The sequence below is a fragment of the Carcharodon carcharias genome, chromosome 13 (genome assembly GCF_017639515.1).
Source record: "Carcharodon carcharias isolate sCarCar2 chromosome 13, sCarCar2.pri, whole genome shotgun sequence".
Classification (NCBI taxonomy): domain Eukaryota; kingdom Metazoa; phylum Chordata; class Chondrichthyes; order Lamniformes; family Lamnidae; genus Carcharodon; species Carcharodon carcharias.
The window spans coordinates 57306723-57322448 of NC_054479.1; the positions used below are offsets into that span (position 1 = coordinate 57306723).

At 40.7% G+C, this 15726-nt stretch overlaps 1 long non-coding RNA gene across 2 annotated transcripts in view; it reads left to right on the forward strand.

Moving 5' to 3' along the window:
- The window catches only part of LOC121285544, a 54838-nt gene that overhangs the window by 29663 nt on the left and 9449 nt on the right, over positions 1–15726 (forward strand). For both annotated transcript variants that reach the window (XR_005944710.1, XR_005944711.1), the window contains one exon: positions 13091–13322. This is a non-coding gene — a long non-coding RNA (uncharacterized LOC121285544). The remainder of the gene's footprint in view (positions 1–13090; positions 13323–15726) is intronic.

The following is a 15726-nucleotide window of genomic DNA, read 5'->3' on the forward strand; positions in this document are numbered from 1 at the left end:
ATCAGTCTCCCATGCGGGACCTTATCAAAAGCCTTGCTGATGTCTAAGTAGATTATGTCAAGTGCATTGCCCTCATCTACACACCTGGTCACATCTTCAAAAAATTCAATCAAATTGGTCAGACATAACCTCCCCTCAACAAAACCATGCTGACTGTCCTTGATTAATCCCTGCCTCTCCAAGTGTGGATTAGTTCTGTCCCTCAGAATTGCTTCCAATAGTTTCCCCACCACTGAGGTTAGACTGACTGGCCTGTAGTTCCCTGGTTTATCCCTTCATCCCTTCTTGAATAACGATACCCCAATGGCTGTCCTCCAGTCCTCTAGCACCTCTCCTGTGGCCAGAGGGGTATTGAAAATTATTGCCAGGGTCCCTGCTATCTCCTCCCTTGCCTCACTCAACAGCCTGGGATACCTTTCATCTGGGCCTGGAGACTTATCTACTTTTAAGCCTGTTAGACTTCTTAGAACCTCCTCCCTTTCTCTGCTAATTTATTTAATTATATCATAGTCCTGCCTGATTTCCATACCCACTTCATCCCTCTCACTTGTGAACACTGACACAAAGTATTCATTTAAACCCTACCTCCGTCTTCCAGCTCCACACACAAGTTATCACTATGGTCCTTAATGGGCCCTACTCTTTTCCTAGTTATGCTCTTACTCTTAATGTACTTGTAAAATAACTTTGGATTTTCCTTTATTTTACCTGCCAATGTTCTTTCATGTTCCTTTTTGCTCTCCTTTTTAAGTTCCCCCCTACACATTCTATACTCCTCTTAGGCTTGCGCTGTTTTGAGCCCTCAGCATCTGCCATAAGCCTCCCTTTTTCTCATTATCCAATCCTGTATAGCCCTCGGCATCCAGGGTTCCCTGGATTTGTTGGTCCCACCCTTTATCTTTACTGAATATGTTGGTCCTGTACTCTCCCTATTTCTTCTTGAATGAGTCCCACTGTTCTGATGCAGGTTTACCTAAAAGTAGCTGCTCCCAGTCCACTCTGGCCAAATCATATCTAATCTTATTAAAATCACCCTTCTCTCAATTTAGAATTCTGATTTCTGGCCCATCCTTGTCCTGTTCCATAACAACCTTGAATCTAACGGAGTTATGCAAAATGCTCCCCCACTGATATCTCTACCTGTTGCCCAGCTTCATTCCCTAAAATTAAGTCCAGGGCTGCCCCCTTTCTTGTAGGACCTTTTACGTAATGGCTTAAAAGGCTCTCCTGGATGCATCTTAAGAATTCCGCTCCCTCTAAACCTATCACAATATGACTAACACAGTTAATGTTGAGGAAGTTGAAATCCCCCGCTATTACTACCCTATTAGTTTTACACTTCTCTGAAATTTGCCTACATATCTGCTCTTCTATTTCTCTGACTGTTTGGGGGCTGATAGTACACTCCCAGCAATGTGATTGCTCCTTTTTTGTTTTTCAGTTCTACCCATATGGCTCCATTTGAGGAGCCTTCTAAGATGTCATCCCTCCTTACTGCTGTAATTGATTCCTTTTTCAATATTGCGATACCCCCTCCTCTTTTACCTCCTTCCCTGTCTCACCTGAAGACCGTACATCCTGGAATATTGAGCTGCCAATCCTGGCCCTTCTCTCAACCATGTCTCTTTGACAGCAATGACATCATACTTACATGTGTTAATTTGTGCCCTCAACTCATCTGCCTTATTCGTCAGATTCCTTGCATTAAAATCCCTCTCTGCCTGCACTTCCGTAAGCTGTGGAGTGACCATGTGTAAAAACATGCTATCCACGAAACTCTCAACCTCGTGAATGCACCTCAGTGTCACCAGCTGCTGCTCAAATTCTGAAACTCGGAGCTCAAGTAGCTGCAGCTGGTGGCACTTCCTGCACACGTGTTTGGTCAGAGCACAAGGAGCTTCGAGGACTTCCCACATGTTGTAGGAGGTACATAACATGGGTCTGGGCAGTCCTGCCATGCCTCTAGTTGAAAAAAAAACCCTTATTTTAAGTTAAATACAGTAAAACGGTTAAATTATTTATAGAACCCTGACCTTTCCTTAGCTTAATCTATTTTAAACTGGAGAAAAACACTTACCCACTACTCACCAATCAGCTCTCACCTTTTTGCTGACATCACTTTTTGAAGCTCCCCGCACTCGCGCTGGTTCTGATCTCTCCGCTGCTCTCTCATGTTGTCTTGTGATGTCACCTTTGTTATTTTCCACAAGAACAGACTGCAGGACACTCTTGCCAGACTGCTTCACTGCGATGCTGACTGCAGGATACTTTGCAGTTTAGAAGTGTAAAAATTCCCCCCTTTCTAAAAACACATATTTGAACTCCATACACTTGCACACACACACAAAATAGGACAAAACAAACAGGACCCTGGAGAGGCTGTGAATGGGAAAATTTCTTTTAAAAAGATAAAATTCAAAGAGATCTCGATGCTGTTCATCTAACAGAATTCTGGTCACAGTAGGTCTGGAAGTTCCTTCAGATGGATTTTTTTGGTGAAACTGTCCTTGATTCTTATTTATCACAACTTTGCAGACTTTAAAAAAAACAGGTGAGTTATCTTGATGAGACGTTTCTGAGGAAAGTTTAACACAAAGTTGGGACAAAGAGAGGGAAATAAAATGTTTTTTTTTATTGCAGCCTGCTTCTAAGGCACCCCCACGCTCATCGGTGAGAGTTTTTAAAAAGACTAAGATGTTCCAAGAATATTTCTTAGGCCAGTTTATTAGCAAGGTTCTTTAGGCTGGCAACAGAAGTTCTTTGTTAACTTAGGTTTACAAAGTTTCTCTTTTCTCTCTGGGTGTTCCCTGCTGGACATCTATCTTGACCTGTGGTTTCTTGAAGAATGGCATACTCTCAGCCCCAAATTAATAATGCAAACTTTTAAAAATAGTTCAGGAGGAAGAATGTCCAAAATTCAATGCCCTTCAAATTTTTTCAAAAATGGGTTCCTCATACCTGGAACCCTGAGCAATCCAGGGTCTTGGGTGGGTGTAGTGCCAGCTGCAGCCTCTGCCTCCCTGATGGTGCTGCCAAGCAATGGCAAGGAGGCCAGTATCTCTCGGTGGGCAGGACTTCTGTCCCCAGGGTTCTTAACCCCCAGGTAATGCTTGCCACTGCCCAGTTAAGTGTCTAATTGGCACATGATGCAGCAGGCCGTCCCAAAAAGAGGCGTGGCAGGGCTCTCACCGGCTCACGAGACCCCTTGTCACCTACATTAAATTCTACCCAATATCTATATGAAACTAAACACAAAAGCAAAAGGCTGTGGATGCTGGAAATCTGAAATAAGAACAAAAAATGCTGGAAAACAGATCAGAACAGATGCAATGGAGATGGAAAAACTGGGAGAATGGAATATAGTCCTTATAGGAAGCGTGTGAGCAAGTGTAGTTGAGGTAGCTCTGGGCTTGTAGCGAACATCAGTTGATAGCCTTTCTCGAGAAATTGAAACAGGTGAGTCAAGGAAGGATAGAGCCAGAGATTGGCCAGGTGAAGGAAGGGTGCAAAATGGAGACAAACTTAATGAATGGTAAGAGCTGGAGGCAGAATGATATCAGTAGTACTGCCTCAGTACTGGAGGCAGTAATGCTACAGTCATTACTGTACCAAAAGAAGTGAGGGAGGGGACCTGAGTAGGATGGAATAATGAAGGTTCCACATATCCCATAACAAAGCAGGCATAAATTATAGTAGCACATTTCATTTGAAAAAAGTGAGTGGAGTTGAAGGAGAAGTTGTCAAGACTGAGAACAAGTTCAGCCAGCAGGAAGAGGATGGTAGTGGATGGGAACTGGTTGGGCTCTGTTTGAGGAAGAAATGCATACTCTGAGACCGTCCTGGTGGGGGATGGAGGTGAAGAGGGATTGGACATTGTTAAGAATCTATATCTCCCAAGAACTATATACTTCTCTAAAAAAAGAAATGGAAGGATGTTGAATTATTTGGATACACACCTGAGATTTTTTAAATGTCACAAGTTCACTTTGGTCTATGAGCAAGCTGTTTGTCCAAGAAATCACATGACTTCAGCTAAATGACCAGCAAAACATCTGGGAGATCAGTTATTTTGTTTGCTTCAACTAAAAAAAACTTGTCAGGATGTTGGCTCCTATTAATTGGCTGAAAAACATCTGGCCTGGGAGGAATTCTGTTTGAACGTGTTTTTTGAACTCAACGTGTCTCTCGGAGCAAACTGAAGGAAAATGGCTCCTCTCTCTCTCCCTGTATTGCCTGCAGTCTAGAATGGTTGTTCACCTTCAGCCAGAAAATTTGCATCTCAGTATCTGTTCTTGAAAGCCTGCAAAGCCACGACAAGCTTGGGTTAACAACAACAGTGATTCACTGAAGATCCTTTGGAAAGAACTTCCAGACAACTACTGTGACTGGCAATCCAACTTCACATGCAGGAACACTAAATTGACAGCATGAAGACCTTTTCGAACTTTATCCTTTTTCATAAAGTGTTCTCTTACACTAAACTCAGACATTACTTGTCTTGTCCTTTGTGTGTGTTGGGATTTTAAAAGAGGTAAATCATTATACTTTTGGATTACAAATTGTATGTTAACCAGTTTTGCAACCTATTTTAAAAAAGCAAGTTTCATTTCATAATAAAGCAACTATTCTGAGTTTATTGAAAGAAGCCTGGTTAAAGTGTCTTTTATTCTGAGTCTAGCAGTAGTGAAGTTAAACAATTGGGCATTTTGTGAAATAAACATCTACACTTATGGTGCAACCTGTGGAGTAGTGGAGCTAGAGAAACAGCGCACTCCTCTCATTCCAGTCGTAACATAGATTGGGAGTTCTTGCAGGGTTTTGAAATGCAGACAACAGATGATTGGATGTGGATTAATACTGATTGGTAAAGGATAAAAGGGCAAATATCAGGTTTCATATATATTGGTAAACCAAAATGGCTTTGGAAGTTGCTAAGACTTTCCTGGGAGTAGATGATGTAAGAGTAGATTATTTGAAATCCTTGACTAAGGCTAAACTGAGAGAGTGAGCAGATAAAGTGAAGGTAGAAATAAAAGCAGGATTTCGTAAGGATGATATGATTAAAGTAGTTACCGAGCATTTAGAATTAAAAGAGGAGACACCTGAAATTGATGTATGACAGCTAGAGTTAGCTAGGAATCAGTTGCAAATGAAACAGCTTGAGATAGAAAGAAAGAGATAGAGAAAAGCAGAAGCTTGAACTTGAAAAAGAAAAGGAACTGAAAACTTGAAGTGGAGGAAAAAGAGAGAGAAGAGAAAACCTAAAAAAAGAGAGAAATGGAAACGTGAAAACTTGACCTGCAGAGAGAGAAGTTAGCAAGGGAGGAAAGGAAGAAGGATAAAGAAAGAGAGGCAGATGAGAGAGAGAGAGAGAGAGAGAGAGAGAAGGAACGAGAAAGGGAATACCAGCTTAAAAGGCTAGAATTTTAAAAGGAGGCCTCAGATGCTGAGGTACGTTCTGATGAAGAAAAAGCTACCTAGAACTCAGTCTCCAGTAGGGAGATGTTTAAGTTTCTACAAGCCCTTACAAAGTTTGAGGGAAGGGACATAGAGGCATTCTTCATTTCATTTGAGAAAGTAGCTCAGTAAATGAAGTGGCCGAAAGAAAACTAGACACTGTTCCTGCAAAGTAAGTTGGTGAGCAGAGCTCATGAGGTTTATGTATCACTTTCAGAAGAAATTTCTATGGATTATGATGCAGTAAAAAAGTTTATTTTTAGTGTGTGAGAGTTGGTCCTTGAGGCGTACAGGCAGAAGTTTTGAAACATAAACAAACAGCCTGGGCAGACTGATATTGAATTTGAAAGGGTAAAGCAAAATAATTCTGACTATTGGATACAGACATTAAAAGTAGATGCCACATATGAAGCTCTTAGGGACATAATTCTCCTGGAAGAGTTTAAAAATTCACTTTTTCCAGTAGTTAGAACACATGTCAAAGACCAGAGGGTTACAACAGCGAGATAGGCAGCAGAGATGGCAGACGATTATGGGCTGGTTCATAAATTCAAACCCTTTTTCTGTCACCCCCACAAACCTAAGGAGGATAGAAGTGCGAGGGTGAAAAGAGGGCAAGTAGCCAGAGAAGAGAAGGGACAGTTGGGAGTGCCCCAGAATACGTCTTCAGAACAGAAGGGAAGGTGATGAGGGTGGAAGTGATATTCAAAGGCCTAAGTGTTTCCTTTGTAACAAGATGGGACACTTCATGCAGGCTGCTGGAAGTTGTGCAGGAAATCCATGGGACTTATTGGTGTACATAGGGGCAATTCAGAATAAAAGAACCCTGGCTGAAAATACAACAGATCAAGTTGTAGTATTAACTACAGCTGATTGTCCAAGTGTGAACACTGCTGAGATTTCAAGGGAGGTGACTAAGGTACATGAGGGTTACAAAGAATTTTTGTTGAGAAGAAAAGTAATCCCTTATCCCTCAAATGAGACAGCTAAACCTATAATTATATTAAGAGACACAGGAGCCACTCAAACACTTTTGATGGGGAAAGGCATAACGTTTCCACCAGAGAGCGCACTAATAGCCAAGGTTTTAATAAGTGGTATTGGTGGGGTATACCCATGCCTTTGTACCGGATGCTTTTGGAGTGTGACCTTATGTCCTGGACAGTGAGGGTAGGGATTGTTTAGAAGTTACCTGTAAATGGAGCTCATTTATTCCTGGGAAATGATTTAGCTGGAGTGAAGGTAGTAGCTTCTCCCATAATTATTGAAAGCCCAAGTGAGATGAAGCAGCTGCAGAAAAAGGTACCAGGACTTTTTCCTTCATGTGTGATGACCCGAGCAATGGCTAAGCAAAGTCCATCACAGACAGATATTTGGTTAGCTGAATCTTTTTTTAAAGGCTTGGATAATCCGAAAGGAATGTTTAGTGAATCTTCTTTAATTGAGGCTCAACAAGCAGATCCAGAGTTAAGTAAGATAGCACAATCAGCCCAAACTGAAGCTGAAGCTGAGGGAATTCCACAACGTTATTATGTTAAAAGTGAATTCTAATGAGGAAGTGGGAGAGCTCCTCACGGACCCACAGACGAAGAGTGGACGGTTGTTCATCAGATAGTGATACCGCCCAAAGATCAAAGATCAGATATCACATGAAATTCCTATGGCAGGATCTGTAGGAATATGGAAAACTCGGGCAGGGATAAACTGGCATTTTTACTGGTCAGGCCTTTACAGGGACATGCTGCAGTTTTGTAAAATGTGCCATACATGCCAGATGGTAGGGAAACCATAACCCACAATCAGTTTTTTGTGAAGCCATTTAGTAGGATGTTAGTAGACTTTGTGGGACTGTTACTGAAAATGAAATTAGGATACCAGTATATCCTGACTATTATGGATATGAAAACTTGATTTTCAGAGGCCATCCCTTTGAGAACAATTACAGTTAAGGTCGTGGTAGAGAAGTTAGCCTAAATTTTTTTGTTTACTCGATATGAATTCCTGATGGAGATCCAATCGGATCAAGGTTCCAATTTTATGTCTAAAATTTTTCAAAACATAATGAGTAGTTTGGGTATAAAATAGTTAGAGTACATGGCATATCATCCATAGACACAAGGTGCTTAAGAGAGGTACCATCAAACTCTCAAAACAATGATTAAAGCATATTGTCATGAATATCCCCACAATTCGGACAGGATTTTCTTTTATTTGCCACCAAATATTCATGGAATGAATCTACTGCTTTTGGTCCTTCTGAACTAATTTATGGACATGAGGTAAGAGGTCCTCTGAAATTAATCAAAGTTTTTAGGAGAGAAAGAAATGGATCCTGTATGCTAGATCACATTCCCATGTTCCAGAACCAGCTCATGGGAGCCTGAAAAGTGGCTCAAGAACATCTTAAAATTTCACAAAGATGAAGGAATGAGCAGATAAGCAAGCTGAGACCCAAACATTTCAACCAGGGGATGAAACGTTAGTGTTATTGCCTTTAGAGGGGGAGCCTCAAAGCATGGTTCAGTGGTCCATACAAGGTAATTAAGAGGGTTGGGTAAAGTAAATTATTTGACAGATGCCCCAAATTGTAGGGAAAAAAGAATCAGCTGCGTCACACCAATATGTTAAAGCAATTCCATGATAGGGAGGTGGATAAGGAGGAGCAGGTTTGTCAGGTAGTAAGGATAATGGAGGATAAAAGTGGCAGTGAGAATGAGGCAGGAGACATCTCAGGCAGTTCACCAATTCATCCAGTTAGCCAATACTGAAATATTAGGACAGTGAAACACCATATTCTCATACTTAGAGGTAGGGCAAGAGAAGATCTAATGAATTTACTGACAGAATTTAAAGGAATCTGTAGGGATAAACCCAGGTGTACAACTTCAGCCACACATGATGTGGATATAGGGAAATCTTCTATAAAACATCCTTACTGTTGAAGTCCAGAAAAACAGGCTTGGGTGAAAGCAGAAATTCAACAAATATGGAAAATCACATAGTTGAACCTAGTCAAAGCAGCTGGAGTTCTCCCGTAGTGTTAGTGCCTAAACCTGGTGGGTTAACCAAATTCTGCATATATTACAGGAAGGTTAATGCAATAACAAAAACAGACTTCTACCCAATCCCTCATTTAGAAGATTGTATTGACAGGGTTGGCGGTGCCACATTCCTTACTAAGATTGATTTATTGAAAAGATACTGGCAAGTACCGTTAACATCGCAAGCTATATGCCAAATAAGCTATACCAATGCTGAGTAATGCCATTTGGGCTAAAAAAAAAAATGCTCCAGCCACTTTCCAAAGACAAATGAATCAAGTTATAACCAGTGTTCCTGACAGTGTGGTTTACTTGGGCGATGTATTGATTTGCAGCAACACTTGGGAAGATAATTTAAAACATTTGGAAGCCCTATTTAAACAATTACAGTTGGCACATCTCATAATAAAACTTGCCAAAAGTGAGTTCGCAAAAGCGTAAGTAATTTATTGAGGACATATTGTAGGGCAAGGACAAGTGTTGCCAAGAACAGCCAAAGTACAGGCTTTGGTGGAATTCCCTGCCCCTAAAACTAAATGAGAAATCATGAGATTTTTGGGGGTGTGCAACTTCTATTGCAAAATTTGTGCAAAACTTCAGCACAATAGCTGCTCCACTAACAGGTTTATTACAACAGAAGGCAAAGGTAGTATGGCCATGAGAGTGCCAGGCAGCTTTTGAGAAGTTGAATGCAATTCTAACTAATGAATGGGGGTTAGCTGCCCCTTACTTCACTAAACCCTTCAAAGTGGCAATTGATGCTAGTGACTTGGTGATGGGTGCAGTCTTATTGCAATGAAGTGAATTGGGCATAGAAGACAGTGGGGTCCTTTTTAAAAAAAATAAATTGGCATCAAAAGAGGTACCCTATGGTAGAAAAGGAGACCCTGGGATTGTTACTGGCTCTTAAACATTTTGAGCTATTTGTCTGTCATGGCTGTAAAGAAACATTAATATACACTGACCATAATCCCTTGGGCTCTTGTGGAAAAGTTTAAGACTCTTATGAAATAGATATAACTAAGTAAGTTATATTTGTATTTGTGGTTGTTAGGAATGAGTTTTAGCTTTAAAATTTAAGTTTGATTTGTATTTCTGTACTTGTGTTAAGGTCAAGTTGAGTTTTAGCTTCATTTTAAAAGGTGCCTGCATTTCAATGAGTTTTACGACTCTAAGCTAAGTTAAACAAACAAGAGAAGAGGAACTGGGCTGTTGCCTAGCAATAGGGGTCCAGAGAGGCAAGTCCCTCCCACAGACACACACGGAAGAAACTAGAAACAGTGGCTTGATTTGGAAGCTTTTTGATTTCAGTTAGTTTTGAAAGTAGCTGCCATGAGAGACTAGAGAAAAGGGGACAGATAGCCAGTCCCAAGCTAAAGAAAATATCCCAAAATCCAAGGGAGTGAAACACGAGGAAGTGCCAAGACGACCTTCTAGTCTGAGGGGAAGGACAGGAACCTGGAAAAAGTCCTGTTAAGTGAAATTAAGAGTGAGGGGCAGAGAGAAAGTCTCTAAGCTTCAGATTTAAAGAGAAAAGAAGCTGCTGAAAGCAGATTTAAAACAAGAACACCTGCAAGGGGCAAGAAGGTCCAAAGAGACAACTGAAGGTCTGTAACTGTTTGCTATGGGCATGTGAAGCAGTGGTACTGTTGATGGCTTGAGTCAGTGGGAGCGTGTGTTTGGAAGACAGCTTGAATGCATGTGGTGCCCCAGGGAAGAGGAACATCAGAAGGAGAGTTTGAAACCCTGGAGGCGAGCTCTTGCATAAGGTATCTGAGAGAAAGTGTCAGTTTGGGAGAAGAATTCAAGGCAAGGTCTTGGAGAATGGAGATTGGAAACGTTCACGTGAAAGACACAGTGCAGCAAGAGCGGTTGGCTCATGGTGTGACAAGCTTCTCAGGGGGAGAAGAGGAGAAATCCATAACACCTGGTTGAGGTGGCATCTGTCACTTATTTTCAGAGTGTGGTGTGTCTGACCATAGGTTGCTAATTGGTTTACATGGACTGTGTACTTACTGTGAACATTAGAGTATAAGATAGCTTTTGTAATTTGTGTTCCCCTTACAAATCTACATATATATATTTGTAAAGGTATAGCTATGGGTGAAGGAGTATTGTAACATAGCACATTGTTTCTTGTTTAATAAACGTTTTATGCTTTCATTAAAAGTTCATTAGTTGAATTTGTTCAATAGCCCCTTGCTATATATCTAAACAAACAAAGTTAGGAGCTATCAAGCTGGGTTCCACCATGGGATTTTGCTTGTCCACTGGTAACCTCAGCTGGCAATCATAATAACTCAGTGCCAGACTGTTCCAATGGAGGTTGCTAATACAGCCTTACAACTTAAAGGTTGTCCATATTGCTGGGAGGGATAATATAATTGTTGATGCATTATAAATAATGCAATTTTGTTAGAATTACATGGAAATCAAGGTGATCAGAGAAAGCTGTATAGGTTCTGTACAAGGAGTGAATGAGAATGGGTGCGCATTTGAGTTTTTAAATATGTTATATTTTTTCCCTGTACACTTTGTAATGAAATGCATTTGGATATAATGTTTCATTTCTTAAGGGTGGAGGCATGCTAGGAAACCATATCTCCAAGGACTATATGCTTTAAAAAAATATATTGGCAGGCTATCGAATTATTTGGACATAGTTTTTTTTAAAGGTTATAAGTTCACTTTGGTCTGAGTAAACTGCTTATTTCAAGATATCACATGACTTCAGCTAAATGACCAGCAAGACATGAGTTATGAGTTATTTTGTTTACTTGAGTTAAAATCTTTTAAAAACTGCGGTTGCCAGGCTGTGGGCTCCAGCTGATTGGCTGAAAATACCTGGGAAAAGCTCTGTCTGAACATGTTCTTTTGAACTCAGTGTGTCTTGGAGCAAACTGTGAAGGGCGATTATTCCTCTCTCCCCATATTGTCTGCAGTCTAGAGTCAGTGTTCACCTTCAGCCAGAAAATTCTCATCTCAGTATAACTAATTGAAAGCCTGCAAAGCCATGACAAACGAGAGTTAACAATGATAACATTTCACCGAAAAGCCTTCCTAAAGGACTTCAAGACAACTACTGTGGTCAACAATCCATCTTCACTTGCAGGAACACCAAATTGACAGCACCAAGACTTTTTTTTAAACGTTATCTTTTTCATTAGGTGTTCCCTTACACCAACCTCTGCAGAGACCTTATTTGTCTTGTCCCTTGTGTGTGTGTGTGTGTGTGTGTGTGTGTGTTGGGATTTTAGAATAGGTAAATCATTACATTTTTGGATTACAAATTGTATGTTAACCAGTTTTGCAACTTATTTTTAAAAAGTTTCATTTCATAACAAATCAATTATTCTGAGAAAGAAGCTGGTTAAAGTCTTTTATTCAGGCTCTAGCAGTAGCAAAGGTAAACAATTTGGCATTTTAGTGAGTAATTTAAATATTTACACTTATGTTGTGACCTGTAGAGTATTGGGGCTAGAGAAGCTGAACACTCCTCCCATCCCAGTCATAACAACGTTCATAGTAAAGAGGCAATTAGGACTGAAGCACTCCCTCAGCATTGCACAAAGTAATCAGCCTAGATTTTGCATTCAAATCCCTGGACTAGGGCACTCAGATAAGACCATGGCATGTGTAGCCTTGTGCAGGGCAGTGTGTGAAGACATGATATAACAACTAGAAAAGTAATAAAAATAAACATTAAAAAACTCAATGTTTTCTCTTCACTTCAATCTGTAGTAAATTGGTATTTTGTCTATAATTTGCCTGATTATTTAATCTGTTAGTTGGGACTATTAGGAAAATTAAGCAAACATCTCTCCATCCCAGCTGCTGGTTGTTATTCTTAGTTGCTCCAAAGGCAGAGTTGTAACCTCTGTCAGTCTGTCACAATAAGAATCATAGAATGGTTACAGCACAGAAGGCCATTCAGCCCATTGTGTCTGCAAGAGCAGTTCAACTAGTTCCACTCCCCAGACCTTTCCCCTTAGCCCTGTAAGTTGTTGCTCTTTGGGTGCTTATCCAATTCCCTTTTGAAAGCCAGGATTGAATCTGTGTCCACCACCCTCTAAAGCAGCACATTCCAGATCCTAAACACATTGCATAAAAAAGGTTCTTCCTCATCTCACCATAGGTTCTTTGGCCAATAACCTTAAATTGGCGAACTCTGGTTCTCCACCATTCCACCAATGGGAATAGTTTCTCCCTATCCACGCTGTCCAGACCCCTCATGATTTTAAGCACCTCTTTCAAATTGCCTCTCACCTTCTCTTCTCTAAGGACGGTACCAGCTTCTCCAATTTATCCATGTAATTGAAGTTCCCTCATCCATAAACCTTAACTAACAATATATTGAGAGGTTTGCTTCTTTTATATGGGGGAGACAGAGGCATTACGGTTGTGTCGTTTAACTAGTGATCCAGAGACTTAGGCTAATGTGCTGGGGACATGGGTTCAAATCTCACCATGGCAGCCGGTGTAACTTAAATTCAATTAACAAATCTGGAATATAAAGCTAGTCTCAGTTTCATGGTCACCAGCATTATCATTGATTGTTGTAAAAACCCATCTGGTTCACTGTTATCCTTTAGGGAAGGAAATCTGCCATCCTTACCTGGTCTGGCCTACTGGTGACTCCACATCCACAGCAATGTATTTGACTCTTAATTGCCCTGTGCAATGACCTAGCAAGTCATTCATTTCAAGGGCGATTAGGGATTTCCAACAAATGCCAGCCTTGTCAGCGACTCCAGTATCCCATGAAAGAACAAAGAAAAGATATGCCACCAAGACCTCGGTAACACTTCTCAGTCACATTTAATGGTAAGTCAAATTTATTTCATTGATCCAATTGCATCATTTAGCAAGTGATTTACTCCCAGCCCTTCCTCCTTTTTCCTCTGTAGAAGTGGCAACCAAATAAAAACAAGCTTGGCATAAAATGCAGGAAAATTAAAAACTTTGTCAGCAACTGCTCTTACAATTCAGATAATTTGCTTTCTACCTCTTGCATCCACCCCCTCTTTCAGATGTAAAATCTCTTAAAACACTCTGCATCCCAATTCCCTGCACATTACTGCACTCCCCTCCTCCACCCTGTCCCCTGCAACAACACATTGATTCCACTGTTTTCCAATTAGCTAATTGACCAAATCAATAAAACTAGGGTTCTGATCTTCAGCCTGACCTGTTACTGACCCCACCGTTCAAATCTGTAATTAAGCCTTCCAGCCTTAAGCAGATGGGCACCTACATTCTACTTGACATAGTACAATGTTCCTATCTTTAAAAAAAGTGCATCATTTGACTATTCCCCTCAAAACTATTAAAGAACATAAAGTATTTTTGTGAACATGAAAATGTGACTTAAAATAAGAGAAAAATATGGGGCACTCCTCTGTAGTGGAAAACTAAGAAACATAGAAAATAGGAGGAGTAAGTCAATTGACTTTTGAGCCTGCTCCGCCATTCAGTATGATCATGGCTGATCTTTTATCTCATCATACCCCCACGCTCTCCCCATGCCCCTTTGACACCTTTAGAGCCTAGAAACCTATTTCCTTCTTAAATATATTCAGTGACTTTGCCTCCACAGGCTTCTGTGGCAGAGAATTCCACAGGCTCACCACCCTCAGTGAAGAAGTTACTCATCTCAGTCCTAAATGGCTTATACTGAATCCTGAGAGTCTGACCCCCTTGTTCTAGACCCCTCCCCCACCAGAGGAAACATAATCCCTGCACCCACTTTCCTGTCAGAATTTTATATGTTTCAATGAGACCTCCTCTCATTCTTCTAAACGTCAGTGAATACAGGCCTAGTCAACCCAATTTCTCCTCATATGACAATCCTGCCATCCCAGGAGTCAGTCTGGTGAACATTTGCAGCACTCCCTCTATGGCAAGTATTTCCTTTCTTAGGTAAGGGAACCAAAACTCCACACAATACTCCAGGTGTGGTCTCACGAAGGCTCCGTACAGCTGCAGTAAGACATCCTTGCTCCTGTACTCAAGTCCTCTCACAATGAGGGCTAACATACCATTTGCCTTAACTGCTTGCCGCACTTGCATTCAGTGATTGGCATACAAGGATACCCAGGTCTCTTTGTACACCGACATTTCCCATTCTATCACCATTTAAAAAATATTATACCATTCCTTTTTTCCTACCAAAGTGGATAACTTCTCACTTATCCATGTTATACTGCATCTGCCATGTATTTCCCCTCTCACTCCACTTGTTTAAATCACTTTGAAGCCTCTTTACATCCTCCTCACCACTCTAATTCCACCAAGTTTTGTATCGTCAGCAAACTGAGAAATATTACATTCCGTCCCCTCATCCAAATTATTGATATATATATTGTGAATAGCTGGGGCCCAAGCCTGCGGTAATCCACTAGTCACTGCCTGCCACTCTGAAAAAGACCCATTTATTCCTACTGTGTTTCCTGTCTGCTAATCAATTTTCAATCTATGCCAATATATTATTACCCCCAATCCCACGTGCTCTAATTTTGCACACAAACCTCTTACGTGGGACTTTATCAAAAGCTTTCTGAAAATTGAATTCACATCCACTGGTTCTCCCTTATCTATTCTGCTAGTTATGTCCTCAAAAAGCTCCAGCAGGTTTGTCAAACACGATTTCCCTTTCATAAATCCGTGTTGACTTTGTCTAATCCTGTTGATACTCTTGTTTTTAAAAAAAATGTCCTGTCATCACATCCTTTATAACAGACTCTAGTATTTCCCTGCTAATGATGTTGGGCTAACCGGTCTGTAATTCCCTGTTTTCTCCCTCCCTCCTTTTTTAAATAGTGGGGTTACATTTGCCACCCTCCAATCTGCCAGGTGTTCCAGGATCTACAGAATTTTGGAAGATGACAACCAACACATCCACTATTTCCATAGCCACCTCTTTTGGTACTCTGGGACGCAGATTAACAGGTCCTGGGGATTAATCAGCTTTCAGTCCCATTATTTTCTCCAGCAGAATTTTTTTTAGGAATACTAATTTCCTTCAATTCCTCTTTCTCTCTAGACTCTTGGTTCCCTAGTATTTCTGGAAGTTGTGTCTTCTTTCTTGAAGACAGAAATAAAGTAGCTGTTCAATTGCTCTGCCATTTCCTTGTTCTTTATTATAAATTCTCCTGTTTTGGACCAAAAGTTTCGGACCACAGTATTATTGCTAATTTGGTTTGCCCAGTCTATATGTATATTGAAGTCA